Raw genomic sequence first — 22,493 nt, 5'->3', positions numbered from 1 at the left:
CCCCACTCAGGTAACCATGCGATCTTTACCATGAGGAAGCCAATTGAGTAAAGGACCAGGCATCTAAATTGTGTGATAATGCTGTCACTTTTTTTAAAAAAAGGTTATTTTCTCTTTTTTTAACAAGAGGTCTTAAAGCCAAACTGCCTACTGAAAACGGCTCAAGTAAATAACTTTCGAGAATTTTAGGGTTTTTAATAACTAGTAGTAACAATGGCCAGCTCGCATATACCAGGCTTTCTAGTTTTTTCCTTACAGCTGTAAGTCACCAGGTGCTTGCGTCCCAGAAGGGTTGGAGGTTTTAGTAAATTATCCCTAGCTGTTATTCTCTCTGAAGCTTCACTTGATGCTGTTTCCTCCTGGATTGGAGAACTGTATGCCTGAATGTTCCTTTTTACCATGGAGTGTGTTTAGGTGATGTTAGTATATTGGAACAGTTCATTTGTAGAAGGTACTGTATCCATTATTCGGTTAAGATTTCCAATAGTTAAGTTATACTAAAATCCTCTTCATTTTGTATGGCTTTTCATTAGAGTGTTTAAATATATTGTGTTTTAATTAATGGTGAGTGGTTTGACGAGTAGCATCACATCTGGAACACCCACTTCACATCTACATTTAAAATAAGAAAAGGTTCGCAACCAAGCTCCCTCCTTAAAATAGTTTGAGGCAGTCTGGTTCATCTATAGCAAACTGGGGACTCTTGTCTGGTTCTAAATTGGTAACACCAAATTGGGTTTAGAATTACAGTTCCTGCAGTGTGCAAAAAGGCCATTCGACCCGACAGGTCCACACCGATCCTCCGAGGAGTAACCTACCCAGACCCATTCCTCGACCCTATTATTACACATTTACCCCGACAAAGACTCATACCCCACACATCCCTGAAAACTACAAACAATATAGCATGGCCAATTCACCTGACATGCACACTTTTATATTGTGGGAGAAAACCAGCGAATCCAGAATAAGCTCATGCAGACACTGGAGAGTACGCACAAGGAGGCCATTGGGTTCAAAGGTCGCGTATGGTAGCTGTTAGTGTCTTTTGTTCCGGATGTTGAATTCGGTTGGTTTAAACAGTATTTTGTGTATAAAGGTTCTTTCAATCACTGAGAGTTCTCTGGGTGTGAAATAAGTGAAGTTGGGGGTTTTACAAAAGGTAATGAAGGCAAAGCTGTAGGAATTGGCAGACAAGCTGGAGTTGGGGTTGCGTTTGTCTGTGCGAAAATGAGAGATAATTACAGCTACAGCTCGGCAATTACATTTGGTGGAAACGCCATCAGAGTCTTTGGAAATGGCTAGAATTCAATTTCAAATGAGGCACCGTGAACATGAGAAGGAACTGAAACTGTTTGAATTATGATGAAGTGTAGTAATAAAAAACAGAAAATGAAGAAGAAAGAGAGAAAAAGAAAGAAGAAAAGCAGAGAGATTCAATTTCAAAGATTAGTAATTAGAGAGGAAAGTTGACAGAGGAGGTGGTGATGAAAGTAGATGGTAGGCTGGATGAGGAGGATAGTGAGGATGAGCAACCTGATAGTAGCCAAAGGCTTGATGAGGATCTGTTTAAATACATCCAAACATTATCTAAATTTGATGAGAATGATGGGGGAGCCTTTTTAATTTCATTTCAGAAAGTGGCTAAACAAATGCAGTGCCCAGTGAACATGTGGATTTAGTTGATTCAAACAAAGCTGATAGGTATTTGCATCCCTATCGGAGGCAGTGTCTGGGGAGGAGGAGGAGGTGAAGAAAGCCTTCTGAAGTGCATATGAGCTTGTGTCAGAAGCCGACAGACAGTGTTTCAGGAATCTAAAATAGCATCCGTGGTTAAACGCACATTGAGTTTGAAAAAATCTAACAAAGTAATTTTGAAAGGTGGGGAAGAGTATCAACAACAGAGCAAAGTTATGGCACTCTTAGAGAGATTCTTATTTTGGAGAAATTCCACAATTCACTTCCTGCAGTCGTGAGAACTTGAGTGGAAGATCAGAGTTACAATGGCAAGATTAGAAACTGCAATGGCTGATGATGATGATGATTGATTTCAGAAATCAAAGCTTGGTTTCTGTGAGGGATGAGAAGAATGTGCGAGATCTTCTTAAAACATATCCGGGTGAGAGTAAGGTTTACTGGCATAGGCCAGTAGTAGTGGGTAAAGAGGTTACAGCATTAAGAGGTACAGAAGTATTAATTCTTTTATGCTGAGACATGAGGAGCTATGTCATTCAGAGGGAGTATTGGAGAGATGAGAAGTGCTCCATTATGTAACGTGTGGTTGGAGTGTCCAGTGGAAACATCAACAGATTTATTCCACAATGGGGAAGGAGGCTTTGAGCTTGGTGTTGGCGTTACAACATTTCAGCATTTAAATTGCGAATAACATACATGAGACAAATATTTATCACTGATTGTGACCCCTTAAAGTTTTTTGGAGAAGTTTAGGGAGAAAAATACCAGTCTGTTTCGACTGAGCTTATTATTGCTGTCATTAAATTTGAAATTATACAGGTGACAGGGCGAGAAAACCTAAGTTTTGACACGTTGTTGAGACTTGGATGAAGAAAGACAAAGGCATTCTGTGGCAGGAGTAAAATGAATGAAATCGAATCTAGTTGTAAAAATTTGTATGCTCAGAGTCAATGTAATATATATATGCACCTCTTCCTCCGCTACATTGATGACTGCATTGGTGCCAACTCGTGCTCCCGCGAGGAGGTTGAGCAATTCATCAACTTCAGCAACACTTTCCACCCTGACCTTAAATTTACCTGGACCATCTCTGACACCTCCCTTCCCTTCGTGGACCTCCCCATCTCCATTAATGACGACCGACTTGACACCGACATTTTTACACATCCACCGACTCCCACAGCTACCTGGATTACACCTCTTCCCACCCTACCTCTTGCAAAAATGCCATCCAGTATTCCCAATTCCTCCGCCTCCGCCGTATCTGCTCCCAGGAGGACCAGTTCCACCACAGAACACACCAGATGGCCTTATTCTTTAGAGACCGCTATTTCCCTTCCCACATGGTTAAAGATGCCCTCCAACGCATTTCGTCCACATCCCGCTCCTCCGCCCTCAGACCTCACCCTTCCAACCGTAACAAGGACAGAACGCCCCTGGTGCTCACCTGCTACCCTAGCAACCTTCGCATAAACCAAGTCATCCGCCGACATTTCCGCCACCTCCCAACGGACCCCACCACAAGGGATATATTTCCCTCAGCACCCCTTTCTGCCTTCCGCAAAGACCGTTCCCTCCGTGACTACCTGGTGTGGTCCACACCCCGCTGCAACCCACCCTCCCATCCTGGCACCTTCCCCTGCCACTGCAGGAATTGCAAACCTTGCGCCCACACCTCCTCCCTCACCTCCATCCAAGGCCCTAAAGGAGCCTTCGTCATGCGGTTTCCTCTACATTGGGGAGTCTGGACGTCTCCTAGCAGAGCACTTTAGGGAACATCTCCGGGACACCCGCATCGATCAACCACACCGCCCTGTGACCCCAACATTTCACCTACCCCTCCCACTCTGCCGAGGACATGGAGGTCCTGGGCATTCTTCACCACCGCTCCCTCACCACCAGAAGCCTGGAGGAAGAACGCCTCATCTTTCGCCTCAGAACACTTCAGCCACAGGGCATCAATGTGGACTTGAACAGTTTACACATTTCCCCTTCCCCCACCTCACCCCAGTTCCAAGCTTCCAGCTCAGCACTGTCTCCATGACTTGTCTTACCTACCTAACTTATTTTCTACTTATCCACTCCACCCTTCCCCCGACCTCTCACCTTCATCCCCTCCCCCACTCACCTATTGTACTCTATGCTACTTTCTCGCCACTCCCACCTTCCTCTCACTTATCTCTCCACCCTTCAGGCTCTCTGCCTGTATTCCTGATGAAGGGCTTTTGCCCGAAACGTCGACTTTACTGCTCCTCGGATGCTGCCTGATCTGCTGTTCTCTTCCAGCACTACTAATCCAGAATCTGGTTTCCAGCATCTGCAGTCATTGTTTTTACCTATATATGCATTTCAGTCTACAAATAGAGGACGATTAGGAGGTCTAAAATTAATCCATCTATGTATATTGATGGATCATTTTATTAAAGGAGGAGTTGTGATTATACTATCACTGTAAGGAGGTTATTTTCTCTTAGGTTGTTTTTGAAGCGAGGTTATAAATGCAGAGGTGCAGAACTGCTGACTGAACGCAGTTTAAGTAAATAACTGAGGAGGCCTTTAGGTTTCATTAAATGGTGGTAACAATCGAAGGGCAGTGGCCAGCTCTCACAGACCAGGTCTTCTCGTTTGGTTTTTAGCTGCAGCATTCAGAAGCTGTTGGGGATCCCAGAAGGGTTGGGAGTTTCAATGCATGATCCCTAGCTGCTTTTCTCGTTGAGATCTCTTGTTGATGTTGATTTCTCCTGGATAGGAAAATTGCATGTAAGAATCTGTATTTGAATATATCTTTGTGTCAAGCAGTGTATGCCAAGAAGGTACGATATCTATTGTTGTGTAAGTTTTCCAACATATAAGCTATTCCAAAATGTTCTTTTCTTTGATTGGATTTTACCTAAATCATTTGAATCGATTATCTTATATTTTCCTTAATGTCGAGTGGTTTGACCAGTCACAACATATCTGGAACGCACACTTCCCATCTATATTCAAAATAAGGAAATGTTTGGGTCTAAGCGGCCTTCTTAAAATATTTTGCGGGGATCTGTAGCCGAGGGGTTTCTGATTGACCCCTGTTATTGAAAAGTTAGTGGAAGGGTTGGGGAATGGTTTGCTGGAGGTTGTGCTGTCAGCTGCCTCAGATATTCAGGGAGACCTGAGGATTTGGTGACCCAACTCGGGATGGAGCATAGGGACTGTAGTTACAACATCTGGGTCTGTAACATGATCAACAAACGGAGCAGAGGCTGCAGAGAGGAGAAGCTCTGAAACCACGGAGTGAGTGTGTGTGGGGAAAGGGATCTGCTGTATCCACCCTGTGTTTTCCAGCAACAGCTTCCCAAGCTCCACCTAACCAAGGATCAAAGTGTGAGGGGACCATGATTGAACAAGGAGCTGGTCACAGAGCGGTGTCACCTCCTTCAACATGACCTGCAGCTTCACACCAGGCGGAGGACGGTACTGCAAGTGGCTGTTAGGGTCACAGTTTCATTCAGCTTCTCTGATTCAGAACTTTCCAGGCAGGACTAGGTGACATAACCAACATGTCCCAGTATCTCAACATCAGTGTCACCATACGGTGACGGAGGATGTGTATGGTGGATGAGGTCAACACATTGTTTCTCCCACAGCAGGGAGCTGCCAGGTGTATCCAGTATAGTGGGATTCCCATGGTGTACATCGCATCTGCGGAGTAACTATGTCAATAGGGAGAGGTAGAGGAACTGAAGGAGCTCTCTCTATATTAATGTTACAGTGTGCCCATGTACAGTACATCATGTTGGTGAAAACCCACTGTCCTGGCAGCAGTCACGGCTTCTTCATTCAGAAGCAGTCAGCCATTCTAATCGTAATCGAGTCTCCACGTAGAAAGAAATGAATATATCTTGGATAAGGCCATCCCCTTGATGCACATTTCAAAACATCATCCCCATCAGCAATCAACCCCATCAAAGAATTCCATGTGTACGGAGAGCAATGGGGTCACTTGGAGTGTCAAGGAGCAGACGATCAGGGATGGAGCAAAACCTCCCATGTCTGAACGGGTCTGAGTGAACCCCCCCTCACCCCCCACCCCCAGTACACAGTATCATTTAGTCCTGTAATCCCTCTCCATTTCAGTCACATACTGCCTTCCATTATTCCTGTAAATGAAATGGCAGGTTATATCATGTTAAATCCGACCTGCCAAACTATTATCTATTGCCTTTAACTCTCTGAATCTATCTGCAGACTCTTCACTCACCCTCTCTTGATAATTTAATCGCTTGCTTATCACAGCGACAACGCGAAACCCAGCACCTGTGTATCTATTCCATCCTCCTGATCATTAATATAGATTGTAAATAGTTGAGAACCTAGCGCTGGTCACTGTGTGACCCTACTGGTTACGTTCTGTCTAACTGATTGAGACTGATGTATCCTTAGTGCCTGCTTCCAGTGTGATACCCAGTCCTCCCACATTCCTGTGCAACACAGTCGAAGGGGTTTAATAAGAACAAGGAGCATCTGTGAGGAATCCAACCCCTCGATAAGGCTGATGTCAACGCGGCCTCTGTTCCACTTTCCTGCCATCTCTCCATCCTAAACCCTAGTCTCTTGTTGTAGATTGTGCCACCGGAAAGAAAATCCTCTCCACACCTACACCTTCAATTACATTTAGCATTTTATAGATCTCAATGAAATCTCCTTTCATTATTATAAACTCGAGAGTATAGGCCTAAACTGCTCAATTTCTCTTCATAAGACAAACACTTCAAATATGGAATCAATCTAATGAAGCTCTTCTGAATTGCCGACAATGCAAATACCTCATTCTGTAGGACACCCAAACTGTACTGCAGTTGCAGCTTCACTAATGCCTTGCATAGCTACAGCAACACTCCCTACCTTTCTACTCTATCATTTTACAAATAAACGCTGAAATTATGCTTGCATTTCTCATTACTTGAAGTACCCGCAAGCAGGTTTTCTGCGATATGCAAGCAGGCACCCAGATCCCTCTGCACCTAAGAAATTTGAACTTTCTCTCCATTTAAATAATAATTTGTCTTTATATTATGCTGGCCAACTTGAATAGCCCCATATTTACTCACTTAAAATTTCCTTGCCAAATGTTGGCCCATTCACCTAACCTATCCATGTCATTTTTAAATCTCTTGCATTATCATTCCGAAGTAATTTCCCACCAATGTTAGTGTCATCTGACAATGTGGTATCGTATTTTCTATCTCGTCAACCGAGTACAGTAATACTATCGATCGCAAATGAGAACTGAAATCAATGGCACACCACAAATTGCATTTGCCAAAATAAAAGGACACATTTATTCCATCTGACTGCATTTTGTTGGTTAACCAATCCTCAGTACAAGCTAATAAATTACTCCCAAACCCATGTTGTCTGATCTTACCACTTACTCTTTGGAGAAGCGACACATCCAATGCCTTCAGAAAGACCAGATACATTCCATCTCCAGGAATCCTACTATTCACCTTGCTTGTCACATCTTTAAGTAACTCAAGCAAACACTTCAAACTCGATTTATCCTTTGTAAAAAACATGTTGACTCCGATGCATTGTGGTTTAACTTTGCAAATGTCCTCAACAATAGAATCTAATAATTGTCTTAAATAACAATAGTTTATCATTGCGTTTTACTCCGAAATGTATACAGTTATTATAATTTCTTCCCTTTTGAAAACCATGACGTTTTCTTTTAATTCCTGTTTAATGGGCACACGTTTTTAAGAGATCTGCTCCAATTGCTGTTTGAGGCATGTGTGGCTTTATGACTCATCATCCTGCTGGTGTACAAAATCGATGGGCTGACGTCTTTCTGGTGTTCCCATGCTGATGTTTCCAAGGCCAGAATGACCTTCTCCTGTTGATGCGTTAGGCGGTTGGGGGATTATGGAATCCTCCTGTTGCTGTGTAACATTTTGAGGGGCTGATGGGGCTTCTCATACTTCCCCATAACAGGTGGAGATACTGAACGGTCTCCTCATGTATCCCGGAGATGGGACCGAGGGAGTGATTGGTCTTCTCTTGTTCCCATACAACAGACATGCGTCTGAATTACCTCTTCCTTTCTCATGAAAGAAGTGTCAGATAGTTTTTGTCCTTATCCAACTCCCTTGAAATAGGCTCGGTTGGTCTGAATGGCCTCCTGTTATCCAAGTGTAACAATCTCCAGTCACTGTGTGACCGCATCCAGTTCCTATGTTACAGACTTGAGGTGGCTGAATGAACTGATCCTGTTGCTGTGTAACAGGAGACTGGTGCAGCATGGCCTACTCTGGGTCCAGTGTTATAGACTCGAGGGGCTGATTGGCCTCCTTCTGTAAATGTATATCAGGCTCCAGGGGCTGAATAGCCTCGTCCTGTTTTGGTGTAACAGGGTCGAATGCCTGAATATCCTCCTGTTGTTCCTGTGTAACAGGCTGGAGAACAGAATGGATTCCTCCACTATCTACCTAATTTGCTTCACTTGTTGACTCCTTCTGTCATCTGTGTTGAAATAGGACACTCTTTAATTTTTGTAAACTCCAATGGCTACTGGGTCAACCTGATCACCCTTTCGTTATAAGCTAGCACCTTCATTGCAGGAATCAGCTGAGGGAACCATCTCTCTGCTGCTTCCAATATAACAACATCCTTCCTTTATTGAAGAGATTATTTCTGTACACACTACTCCAGATGTGATCTCACTAAGACCCTGTACAGCAGCAGCAACACTTTACCAGCCTGTTGTAAGGTTCCCACCAAGCTTAGACCTGTCTCAGCTCTCTGGGGGAATACAGAGCATTATTGAAAGATCATTGGCCTTCTCTATTCCATCAGCATAAAAGGAGATCTGGAGAAATTAATGTTTGAGAAGATCATAAATGATGTGGCGAGATGATCTCTACCATTAATATCCCCAGAGTCCACGTCGCGCAGATTCCACAGAATCTAGTAAGGTGGAGCGCAAAAAAAGCAAGGAGGAGCAAACATTGATGGCAGCTTTATAGCAAAGTGAAAGCCGCAAGACAAATGCTGGGCATGTGAAAAAACAGGAAATTAGATATTCAAGTTTGTGGCGACTGCAGTAATGCTATACTGTTTAAATTATATCTAAACTGTGTTAACCCAATTGAATGCTGATGCTGGGAAAAATGGATTTCGTGACCACGTGTGAGATGGTTTGCGTTAACATTATGTCGAGCACTGAGAAATGTCGGACACAGCAAAGGATGACCAAGAAACTGAAGAAAATCAAAAAGAGAAAGAGCGTGCAAACGAAAGAAAAACATAAAGACTGCTAAAGAGCGTCTATCAATGTATGAAACAAAATAAAAACAAGGTCTAATGTGGAACAGTTGGTGTGCGTTCAGGATAATTTATTGCAGAGAACAGAGAAATCGCAGGGAAAAGAAACAGTTTCTTTGTGTCTATCTTCATGGAAGAATGTCCAGAAATTCTTCAGAAATACCAAGTGACCATGGGACCTGTGTAAGTAAAGTCTAAGATCATTCTTATCAGTGTTGGGGTCATCTTTGAAAATAAATCTGGATTGAGTATTTATAAATCTGACAGACTAGGTGTAATTCATACAAGAATTTCAGAGGAAGCAGCAATAGACATGTTGATTGCATTGCGGATTTTCACTTGTTTTTCCGACAGATTCCCGAAAGTCATTTAGCCAATCTGGATAAGGCAAAGGTTATAAATGTCATCCAACACTTTAAGAAAGGATGAATTTGGAGAGTGATGAACTACAGACCAGTTATCTTGTCATCCGCAGTCGGGTATCTGTTGGACTCGATTACAAAGAACATGCTACTAGATATATAGAAGGTAATAACATACTTGGGGAGTGTGAGAATGTACCGATGGAAGAAAAACCAGAAGTGGCAAACATTGTTTGGAATGATTTCAAGATGATTCCTGGAGACTTAGGCAATGAAGAACGAATGGATAATGTGGAGTTGGATATTCAGGAGCTCTTTTTTAAGAATTTACAGAGTAAGCTCATAAAAAAAGTTAAAGCGAGAGGTATTGGGAAGAATATATGCAAATGAGTAAGTAAAAATTACGTTGACATTCTTGTGAATGTAATTGGAATATAGAGGATGTAGTGAACCAGTTGTATCGAGTGCTGTGTGAGACTAAACTTAGAGTATTGTGTATCGTTCGGAGTCCCAATCTAAGAAAGAATATATTGACGACAAAGGAAACGCAAAAGGTATCATCCAGAGGAATCCCTAAAATGGTAAGATTGTCTGATGTGGAAACTCAGCCTGTGATCTCGAGTTTCAAAACATGAGAGGTGATTGCAGTGAAACTTAGAAACATAGCGGGGAGTGAATAACAGAGGGACATGGAGAAGTACAAGTTGGCGAGATCAGGGAGAATCCCACGATATTCTCCACGGACAAGTAGAACAGAATAATCAGCAAACAGCTCGTGTCCATTAGAAACCAAAGGGGCAATCTGTGTGTCAAGCTGGAGAACATTGATGGATTGTTACATGAGACATTCACATCTATTTTACTTTGGAGAAGGAGGATGAAGGTACAGAATGCAAGAAGATGGATTGTAAAATTCTTGAACACAGTGCTGTAAAATACGAGCGGAGATTTGAGGTTTTGTTCTGTATAAATTTGGACCAATTTCCTTGTCCGAATGAGTTGTATCACAGTCGGCTTTTGGGGTCAAGTGAGGAGAGACCCTGATTGAATATTTTAATTAGAATCGGACCATAGGGGAGGTGCCAGAGAACTGGAGAACTGCTAATACGATTCCACTTCCCAGTAAGGGTGGGAGAGACAGACCAGGTAACTATAGACGAGCGAGTATTAGATCACTGTTAAGGAAACTACTGGAGAAAATAGTGAAGGAGAAAATTGAACTCCAATCAGAGTCACAAGGTTTGATCAAGGATAATCATCATGACTTTATCAGGGGGAAGTCACAAGCAATGGGTCTGATTGAATTAGTTTGAGGAGGTCGATTGTTTTGTTGTGTAGGAAGGCCTTTGAAAAAATTTCCACCTGGGAAACTGAAAAATAAAGTAAAATCTCACAATATGAATGATAACTTGACAAGTTATGACGAAAATTGTCTTAGTGGCAGAACGCAGAGGGTGGTGGGAGAAGGCTGTTTGTGTGCCTGGAGACCAGTGTCCTCGGTGTACCACAGGGATCAGTGCTGTGTCCCTTATTGTTTGTGTTATTCATAAAAAATATATAGATGTGAATATGGAGTGGGTTCGGTGGAGAGTGGAGGAGGTGTGATAAGTAAGTGTATGTTTGACATAAAGATTGGCTAGGTGATTAGCAGTGAGGAGGAAGACCTTAAGTTACAGGAAGATGCAGATAGAATGGTTATATGGGCAGATCAATGGCAGATGGAATGATAAATATGCGGTGATGCACTTTGGGAGAAGAAACCAGGCAGGAGGGGACTCAATGAATGGCAGCACACTGGTAACCTCAGAGTGTACTTCTCCACACATCCCTGAATGAGGCTGGACAGGATAATGGGCTAGTTAAGAATTGGACCTTGGGTGTTGCGTTTCCTAATCAGAGTGTAGATTATAAGAGCTATACAGTGGTTTGGTTCGGCCAAAATGGAATACTGTTTGTAGCTCTGGGAGCCACATTCCAGGAAGGATGTGATTGTACTGGAGAGGGTGCAGAGGTGATTCACCAGGATATTCCCTGGGATTTAGCATATCAGCTATGGAGAGAGGCTGGATAAGTTCGGGTTGTTTACTTTGGAGCAGAGAAAGCTGAGGGGTCAGTGATTCAGAAGGATACGATTATGAGCGACATGGACAGCGTGGATAGACAGCAGCTATTCCTTTTAGTCAGAGGGTCAAGAACAAAGGAGCTCACTTTTAAAGTGAAGAGTTTGAGGTTCAGAGAGGATTAAAACATTTTTTTCACCTAGAGGGTGTTGGGTTCTGGAATTACTTCCTGAGAGGGGAATTATCACGGGTAACCTCACAATCGTTAATAAGTACTTGGACTAGCACTTGGCAGTGTCATAACATTCCCAGCTATGGGCCTGCTGTAGGAAAATGGGACTAGTATAGATCGTGCTGTATGTCTGTTGGCACACAGTCTATGCTCCTGTGAGTGTGTGTGGAAGGTCAATTATTGAGCAGTTTAAGGCAGGAATTGATGGGTGTGTGAAGAGTATATTCACAAGGGTTATAAGAGTGAAAGGTAATAACTTGTTAAATCATGTCAATGTGAAAAATATGAGAAAACAAGTGCAGCTTCCTTACAATATGAAACTAGAGAATGGAGAATGGAGAACAGGGACATGGCAGAACTATGAAGCCAGTACTTCAGGTCTGTCTTCACAGAACTTTCTAATAATACTAGGAAAACCAAGTCTGGTGTGGGAAAATGATAGAGTACATGGAACACAGAACATGGGAAGTAAATGGTTTTCGAGAAATTATTGGCGCTGCAAGTAATGGTCATAGAAAACACGAACATAGATTTATGAAATGGGAATTATGTTTGAGAAACAGACTGGGAGACAAATGAAAGAGAAGCAATGGATGTAAAATACGTGGATTCTCAGAAAAAATGTTGATAAAGCTCCAAGCTCAGTTTGCAAAATCAAATCTTAGTGGATTGGGGCGAATATATGGCCATGTTTCTAGAATGGGACAGCTGGCAGGAAACAATGAATAGAAATAAACAGACTCGTCAAGCAACAACCTGACATTGTCTGAACGGTATTATTCTGTGAGTATGACTATGTCCCAGACTCCCCATCACCTTCCCCGGATATCTCCTGTCTCATCAGCAGGACAGACACAGCAGAAGTGGCGGCACAGTGGAATACAGTTGGAAGGGAATTGCTCTTGGAGTCCTCAACAGTGACTCCGTATCCCATGAAATCTCACGGCATTAGTTTGCACATGGGAAAGGAAATTTCCTGCTGATTACCATGTACCAGCCTCTCTCAACTGATGAATCAGTACTCCTCCACGCTTACCAACACTTGGAGGAAGCACTGAGGGTAGCACGGACGCAAGATGTATTCTGGGTGGAGGACTTCAATGTCCACCTCATAGAGTATCTCAGCTAAAGCATTACTGATCGAGCTGGGCGGGTCCTAAAGAATATAACGGCTAGACTGGTTCTGCGGCAGGTGGTGAAGGAACCAACAAGAGGAAAATACATACTTGACCACAGCCTTACTAATCTGCCAGTATCCATGGCAGTATCGGTAAGAGCAGCTACCGCATAGTCATTGTGGCGACAAAGTCACACCTGCACATTGAGAATAACCTCTACCATTTTGGGTGGTACTATCACGGTGCGAAATAGGGCAGACCTCGAACAGATCTAGCAGCTCAAATCTGGGTGTCCATAAGGTGCTGTGGGTCATCAACAGCAGCAGAATTGTACACCCGCACAACCTCATGGCCTGGTGTATCCCCCTCGCAACAATTACCATCAAGCCAGCGGATCAAGCCTGGTTCAATGGAGTGTGCAGGATGGCAGGAACAGCACTGGGCATACCTGAAAATGAGGTGTCAGCCTGTTGAAGCCACCAAACAGGACTACTTGCGCACCAAACAGCATAAGCAGTAAGTGATAGACAGAGCTAAGTGCTCTCACAAGCAAAGGATCAGATCTAAGCTCTGCAGTCCTTCCACATCTAGTCGAGAAACATTGGGGACAATTAAACAATTCACTGGAGTAAGAGATTCCACAAATATCCCCATCCTTAATGATGGAAGAACCCAGCACTTCAGTGTATAAAATAAGGCTGATGCATTCGCAACAATCTTCAGTCAGAAGTGCTGAGTGGATGATCCATCTCAGCTTTCTCCAGTGATCCGCAGCGATTCAGTTACCAGTCATCAAACAATTCGATTCAGTCCACGTGATATCCAGAAACGGTTGGAGATACTGGATACACCAAAGGGTCCATACCCTGACAATATTCTGGCAATAGTACTTAAAACGTGTGCTTCATATCTTGCCACTCCCCTAGCCAAACTGTTTCAACACAGTTACAACAATGGCTTTTTCCCAATTATGTGGAAAATTACCCCAAGTATCTCCTGTATATAAAAAGCAGAACAAATCCAATCCGGGCAATTACCACCCCATCAGTCTACTCTCTATCATCAGTAAAATGGTGGAAGGTGTCAGTGCTTTCAAGAAGCACCTGCTCAGCAATAACCTGGTCAATGACGCCCAGTTTGGGCTCCACCAGGGCCACTCAGCTTCTGACCTCATTACCGTTGGTCAAGCCTGGACAAAAGAGCTGAATTCCAGATGTAGGGTGAGAGTGACAGCCCTTCAAATCAAGGCTGCCTTCGACCAAGTGTGGTATCAAGGGGCCTTAGTAACATTGGAATCAATGGGTATCAGGGGCAAACTCCCTGCTGGTGAGAATCATACCTGACACGTAGGAAGATGGTCATGGTTGATGAATGCCAGTTAACTCAGCTCCAAGTCTGTAGGAGTCCCTCGAGCAGTGGCCAAAAACTTCTTCAGGGCTGCTTCATCAATTGCCTTCCCTCCATTTTAAGGTCAGAAGTGGGGATGTTCACCAATGTTTGTACAATGTTCTGCAACATTTTTCGCTCTTCAGATACTGAAGCAGTCCATGTTCAAATGCGACAAGATCTGGACAGTAGCCAGGCTGACAAGTGGCAAGTAATATTCAGGCCACACAAATGCCAGACCGTGACCATCACCAATAAAATACCGTCTAACCTGCCCCGTGGCATTCAATGGTGTTACTATCACTGAATCCCCCAGTATCAAAGTCCTGGTGGGTAATCATTGCTCAGACACTCACTGGTCTCGCCACATAAAAACAATAACTACAAGAGCATGTCAGATGCTAGGAATACTGCAGCGAGTAACTCACATCCTGACTTCCAAAAGTCTGTCAATCATCGACAATGCGTAAGTCAGAAGTGTAATAGAAGACTCCCAATTTGCCTGGATGAGTGCAGCCCCAACTACACTCAAAAAGCTTTATACCATCCAGGACAAAGCAGCCAGTTTGACTGTCCCTTCATCCACAATGCTCCACCATCAACGCTCAGCAGCAGCAGCAGTGTTTTACTATTTACTTGCTGCAATGAAATGATTCGCCAAAGATCCTCAGAGATCATCTTCCCAACTCACGACAATGTCTATCTAGAAGGACAACGGCTATAGATGTATGGGAAAAGCATCATCTTCAGGTTCCCCTCCAAGCCATTCACCATCCTGACTTGGAAATATATCACTGCTCCTTCTCAGTCACTGGGTCAGAATCCTGGAATTCCCTCCCTAATGGCATTGAAGGTCAACCACAGCAGGTGGACTGCAACGGTTCAACATGGCAGCTCACCACCACCTTCTCAAGGGCAACTAGGGACAGGCAATAAATGCTGGACCAGCCAGTGACTCCGAGATTCACGAAATAAATAAATATAAATTAACAGAGAAAGGTTGCTGAGGTGTCGCAGGGATCGGTGCTTGGGGCCCAGCTGTTCACAATGCCCTTTAAACATTTGGTTGCTGGAATCAGATACAATATATCCCAGCCTGCAGACAGCACTAACGGATGTGGGATTGTTAGTGGGTGAGGAAGATGTAAAAAAGCACCGAGAAGACTAAGAGAAGTGGAGTGAATGGGTAAAAATGTGACAGATGGAGAACAATGTGGATAGAGATGACGGTGTGCCCTTTGGTGGAAATGATAAATTGGCAACCTACCGTTTGAAAATAATTGGTTGAAACATGTTGATCTACAAAGGGACGTATGCTCCTTTATGTTGTTTCCTTCTGCATAAACCTCTGAGGCCCCTGCAGCGCAGTGAGTCCTGCAAACAGAAGTCAACACTGGTCATGGCATTGGCACGCTGACCAGTATACATGGACCCGCCAAGTGGGGAGATGAAACACTGAAAAGGATCTGCATCTCCTTATACACCAGTCTCTGAAAGTAATATTGCAGAAACAGAAAGCAGTGAGGAAGATAAATGGTGTATTTACCTTCATTTCAGGGGTTTGTCAGTCCAGGAGTAAGGGTGTCTTACTGCAGCTGTACAGTGCCTAGTGAGATATCATCTCGAACATTGTACAGTATTGTGGGCAGTTTTGATCTCCATACCTAAATAAAGGACAAACCTGACATTGATGGAGAGCAGTGAATGATGCCCAGACTGGTCTCTGGGATAACAGGCTTCTTGTGGGAGCAGAGATTGGGGTGACTGGGCTAGTATTCCATGGGGTTTAGGAAAATGAGTCGAGATCTCAGTGAAATATACAAAACTCTGACAGGGTGGGACAGATTGGAAGTAGGGATGATAATTCCCCTGGCGACAACGCCTAAAACAAGGGAACACCGTATTAGGTACAGCAGGTCACTCTGCATTGAGATGAGAATATATGTCTGCACTCACTGATTGGTGAACATGGGGAATTCGCTCGCACCTGGAAACCGAGACACTGATTATAAATAAGGATTTCGAGACAGGAAAGGGATGGTGGGAGAGCAGGAGTACGGTGTGGAAATGAAGGGCCAAGCATCATTACATTGAATTGGGTCGCAAACTCGATGGACCAAACATACTACTGCACTTCCTATTTTATAGATTTCCAAGGTTACTCACAATAACAGATATGTACATCGTGTGGGGTAAACGCATTGAGGAGATTTTATCCATGAACTAGAATGGGGGAGGCTCAATGTGTTGTATGACCTACTCCTTTCCCGCTGTTTCTGTGCAATCTGTGTGAAAGCTCTGTAAATGTTGTCAAAAGCCCTCAGATGTTAGGAAGGAGGTCTTTGTAGGCTCGACAGGACTGTGTTCCCAGTCCCTTTTCCAACACTGATGCTGAGGCCGGATGTTCTGTACGGTTTCATCCTTTCAGACCTCTGAGTAGTTAGAGACCATTGAAATGTTTATCACATGTCAGGGTCCTTGGAGTCACTTTTAGGCCAACCCAAGAAATCACCGGAGATTCACTTCCTAAAAGTACATTGGAGAAGGAAATTTTGTTTCCAATTGATATTGACTTCAAGGTCACTGTTACTGACACCAGATTTTAGATCTCGATATTTTATTAGTTGTTTTTAACTTCCACCACCTGCCAGAGAATTTGGCCTGGTCTGGGTTATTAATTCAGTGACATTTCCACAACAGCACCATCTCCACATGGGGACCGATCGGAAATCACACTGAGCAGGTTGTTTCTGTGCTGCTTGACAGTTCTGTCAAAAAGAACTCCCACCGATTTGATTGCCGTGATGGGACTGAGGTGGTGATAATTGGTCAGATTGTAATTGTGCTCATCTTAGCGGACTGGACATAGTGAGTAATTTTCCACATTGCCAGGGAGATTTCAGAGTTGGAGCTGGAATGAAAGAGCTTCCCCAGGGACACGGCTTGTTGTACAGCACAAGTCTTCAGTCCTATTGCAGAAACTGAGTCTGGATCCATTGCCTTTGTCGTATCTAATGTGTTCAGCTGTTTCTTCACGACACGTGCAGCGAATCGAATTAGGTGAAGACTGGCATCTGTGATTTTGTGGGCATCATGATGAGGGTGAGGTGTATCATCGACTCAATACTTCTGGCAGAGGATGGTGCAGATAAAACATCCTTCTCTTTTACACTGATGTGCAGGTCTGTTCCATTATTTAGGATGGGGGTGTTTGTGGAGCCCTCTCCTCCGGTCATTTGTTTAATCGCCCATGACCATTTATAACTGAATGTGACAGAACTGCAGAGCTTCGTTCAGATCTGTTGGTCAAGTCCGGTAGCTTTAATGAGTTAGCATCAGGTTAAGGTTCATGTGGTTCTGACTCTGACATGTTCACCCACACTCGTAACTGAGCCATAGATGGTGTTGGTGCTAATGGCAGACTGAGGTGTTATCCCCGGCAAAAGGTTACAGGTTGTGGTTGAATGCAGGTCTGCCTCTCCTGCTGATGTGGTCTACAGCACTACATGAATACGGAGTTTCGAGCTGTAATATCTGCAATGCAATTCTGCTGTCTGTTCCTCAATTCTCACTGAGACCCATTCACCCATCAGCCCTGCACTCAGTGATCTAACCTGGTTTCTGATGTGGAAATAATTCAATTTTCAAACTCTCATTCTGTTGAGGGACTGTCTCCCCGGGTCTTGCTTCCAATCTGACACATTCTACAAAAGCATTTAACTGATCTTAACTCAAATGTTTAATTCACCTGATTTTTTCCTTGAGAAATACCATCTTCTGTGTTTAAAGTGAATGTGTTTCCTCTGTTTCTCTCCCTGACAATGATTAAGAATTCTGTAGTGTCAGTAATGCCAGCCTTATGTAGTTTCAGAGCCAATAAATTCTCTGGATTCCCAACCATCTTCACCACATTGTATGTTTCCTCCTTTGGTTTGATTCCTTATGACTCATGGTTGCCATGTCCTCCCATGAGTATGTTTTATCTTCTTGGGGTTGACTTTCTGGCATTATCTTCCGAATTATCCCCAGAAACTCCTCCCATTGCTGCTCCATGGTCTTTCCTCCTCAGCTCCCCTTCCAATTAACTCAGGACAGCTCCTCCCGCATGTCTTTGTAGTTACATTGCTTAATTATAACCACATTATATCTAGAAGAAAGCATTAGATATAAACGGACAGAAGGGGTTTTGAGAGATGGGACACGAAGAAACATTGGTGAATTTCTTCACTAGATACAAAGGGAGAACGAAAGAGAGGATATAGATCTGGAGATGCGGAATTGAGAAAACTGGATTAACGAAAGAAGTAGATGTACTTCCCTCAATGTTTTGGCAATTCCTGTGTGCTGTAGTCCTTTTAAAGTGCATGTACAACAGAGCAATATGTTCAAATGCTGGGTCTGATGCTATAACTTTTATCTCCAATAATACGACAGACACTAGTTTTGGAAAGAACCCAACAGGACAACATATTTAATTGCTTGTAGAAAGGAGATTAACTGAAATAAGTTTGGACACGAGAAGCAAGAATTTATAACACACATCCTGATAAGAATGAGAGATTAGATTTGGGAATCCCAGAAAAGGGGGAACGTTGAGAAAAAGGGAACGTATCACTTCAGATGAGGATCAAATAATGTTTTAATGCTTTATAAATTTTTCACATCATGTGCATAATTTTTCGTTAACTGTGTCTCCGTTGTTCATTCAGAATGTGTTGTACACATATGAACAATCTTCCTTATCTGAACACACACTGAATAAACAGTGTATATAAAACCATTTTTCCTCCATTTCAAACTCTACTGTTGTCATGCTAGCAGGATATATGAACACCAACTGGCCACCAAAAGGCATGACCCACTATCATTTGTCTCCATACATACAGACAAAGAAGGACACCACGTTGACTGTGCCAACACACACTTCCTAGGACAAAGCCAGGCACGAAAGTTCTTAGAAGCATGACATTCTAACCAGAAGTCCATCAATAAACACATCAGTTTAGATCCTATCTACCTCCCCTTGAAAAAAAACTGGAAATAACATTACGCACCTTAAGAAACCAAGACCTATAAATAGAAAGACGAGACATACCACCAGTGCGTCACCAGAAACTCTTACTGATGATGATACCTTGTCATGGTGACGAAACATCTGAAAACAAACCTTCAAGCTCAGCGAGCTAATTTACACACTTATAAATGGTTATTTTTCTCTTAATAGTGGAATTTGGGACTTCTCTCTCACTCATGTTTTAACAGAGTACGAGGTGAGGTGAGCTTTTCTGGGTATGTGGTTTTAATTAACTGAGGGGTTAGACGGTTTGAGGGCTTGTCGCATTGGATTTGAACAGTTTTGCGGTACAAAAGGCCCCAGCAGATTCCATCACTTGACAGTTAGTGACCTAGACCTTCAAATAAAACAGGTGACAAAAGTCATTTAATTTTGTTTCCTTGTGGTTGGTTAAATTAAAAGAAATGGCTTTTAACATGACCAAAGATGTTCTGAGGTTTGAAGCTGATTCACAAATTTGCCAAGAAAATGTCGAAAGACAAAGGAAGGGCATACTTTTAGTATTAACATGTCGATTAGAATTGGGTTTCACCAGGGACAAAAGGAAAGCTGTCACCATAATGGAGTTGGTCAAGCACTTTGATGTATCAGAGAAGCAGGAAACTGCAGTCGAGTTAGAAAAAACTTAAATTGCAAGTGTGGCAACTTGAGTTAAAGATAAAGAAAGAGATAGAAAGAGAGAGAAGATAGAGAAAGAGAAAAAGAGGAAAAAGGAAGAGAGGGAGAATTTGAAATTCAGAAGTTTGGAATTAGATAAGAAAGTTAAATTAGCAGGATGAAGATGAAGGGAGAATGTAGGGATGTATACAACTATGTTAATACATTGCCATGTTAAGGTGACAAAAATGCCAAAATCTTTTTTGTTTCATTTGCAAAATTGGCTCGGCAGATGGCATGTCCAGTGAACTTGTGGGTAATGGTAGTTCAGACTAAGCTGGTGGGCACAGCTTGAGAGGTATGTGCAGTACTGTCACATGAGGGAGCAAGAGATTATGCAAATGTCAAACAGGCTATTTTGAGTGCTGATGAATTGGTACTAGAAGAATATAGACAGCGGTTCAGAAATATAGAGACCGAACCAAATCAGACGTATATTGAGTTTAAAAGAATAACCACAGTCATTTTGATAAATGGGTGCAGGCCTTAAAAATGGATAAGACCAGTGAGGCCCGAAGGGAGATTATTCTGCTGTACGAGTTTAAAGACTCACTTCCAGAGATAGTAAGAATTCATCTGAATGAACATGAAGCTCAAGAAGTGAGAAACGCGGCAGAAATGACAGTTAAGAATGCATTGGTGCATGAGATGAAATTTAGCTTCTGCGAGGATTTTCATCCTGTGAGAGGTAGAAATTGGGAGAAGGGGAGATCCTACACTACAAAATATAGAGTAAAGCACACTGGCAATAGTTTACCTGAGGTTACAAAAAAAGCCCAAAGGGGTTGAAAGGAAGTGAAAGGCCTCAGGTCTCACTATAAGTAGTGGAACACATAAAATTACAGTACCGATGGTTTGAGAAGGGCACTGGGAAAAGGTATTTTCACTGCAGGAAACTGGGACGCACAGTGCTGTGCGTTGAAGGAAGACACTTTGGGAAAAGATGTGGTAAAAGAGTTTAAGCCAGTGGTATTAGTGAACCTGGTAAAGGAGACCCCAAGTGGAGCGGAGGAGCTGCTGGAGAGTGCTCAGCCAGGACAGGGGCTGTGTATAGAGTTGGTGCCTGATCTCTATAAAGAATTTGCCTCTGTCGATAAACCTTACTAAGAAAAAATGGGGTGTGGGGGAGGACAAGAAGTTAAAATTTTGCAAGATGCAGGATCTGTTAAATTTCTAATAGTTGAGAAGTGAGGAGCCGGAAAGGCACAACAGATCAGGCAGCATCCGAAGAGCAGGACAATCGACACATCAGGCATAAACCCATCGTCAGGAATGTGGCGGGGGGACAAGGGAGCTGAAAGATAAAAAGGAGAGTAGGAGCTGGGCTGGTGGGAGGGTCACTGAGAGAGCGATAGGAAGATGTAGGTGGGAGTGATAGTGATATGTCAGAAGGGAGGTTGGAGTAGATAGGTGGGAAGGAAGATGGACAGTTCGAACAGCTCAAGAGGGTAGTGCTAATTTGAATGGTTGGATCTGGGATGAGGTTGGGGGAGGGGAGATTTGGAAATTGGTGAAGTCAACGTTGATGCTGTATAGTTTGACGGTTTCAGCTGTCCTACCACCTTTCCACTTCACCCTCCTCTCCGACCTATCACCGTCAGACTGACCTACATCTACATATCGCGTTCCAAGCTACCTTCCACCAAGCTCCACCCCCACCCTCCTATTTCATTCTCAACCCCCTTCCCCCTCCCTTACCTCCCACTTTCCTGTTGAAGGGCTTATGCCTGAAACGTCAACTCTCCTGCCCGTCGGATGCTGCCGACCTGCTGTGCTTTTCCAGCCCTACACGTTTCAACTCTGATCTCCAGCATCTGCAGTCCTCACTTTCCCTCGGCCTCAAATAGTAAGAGATGGAAGTATTTTCACGCTTTCTGACATGTTACTCAAAAGCGTGATAATTTTTGAAATGGGGACAGAAATTAACCATTCCCTGTTTGACATTAGGTTGGAGTGCCAAGTCAAGGTTGGGGAAGTAACAGTGAGATTGAGTGACAGGGTGTCAGTTCCAGGAATGCATTCTTGGGAATGATTTAGCAGAATTCAATGTGGGAGGGGCACCCCTTGTGGTGGAGAAGTCAAAGTAAAACTATGGAACTGGGGAATTAAAAGAAAAATACCCAGGGATTTTTCCAGACTATGTAGTAATAAGATCCCACTGCCATACGTTACAACAGGAAGGAAAACCAAAATAAAAAGCCAAAGGAGTTGATGCACGGAAGACTCAGGCTAAAGCATTTCTAGTGGCTGGAATTCACAAGGACGTGGTTAATGTTTGTTGAACATGTCATACAGTCCAAATGGTAGGTACGTCACAGTCAGCATTTAAACCAGCACCGTTGTTGTCAATTCCTGTATTCGAAGAACCTTTCACGTGGGCTATGATTAATTGTGGAGCTCTCCTTTCTAAAATAAAAGTGGAAAGCAATATCTGCTGATCATAATGAATGTGACTACTCGATTTCCAGGGATAATTCCATTATGGGGTGCTAAGGTACAAAGGGAGGTGGAGGACTTGGTAGCTTTCTTTACTCGCTGTGGGCTACGCAGTGTGATTCGGTCAGACCAAGAGTCTCATTTTACCGCTCAGCTGTTTAGGACGTC

Source organism: Chiloscyllium plagiosum, unplaced genomic scaffold (assembly GCF_037043375.1).
Source record: "Chiloscyllium plagiosum isolate Xiang-an unplaced genomic scaffold, Cpla_swu_hap1 HiC_scaffold_50, whole genome shotgun sequence".
Lineage (NCBI taxonomy): Eukaryota > Metazoa > Chordata > Chondrichthyes > Orectolobiformes > Hemiscylliidae > Chiloscyllium > Chiloscyllium plagiosum.
This window is presented reverse-complemented; position numbering follows the sequence as displayed.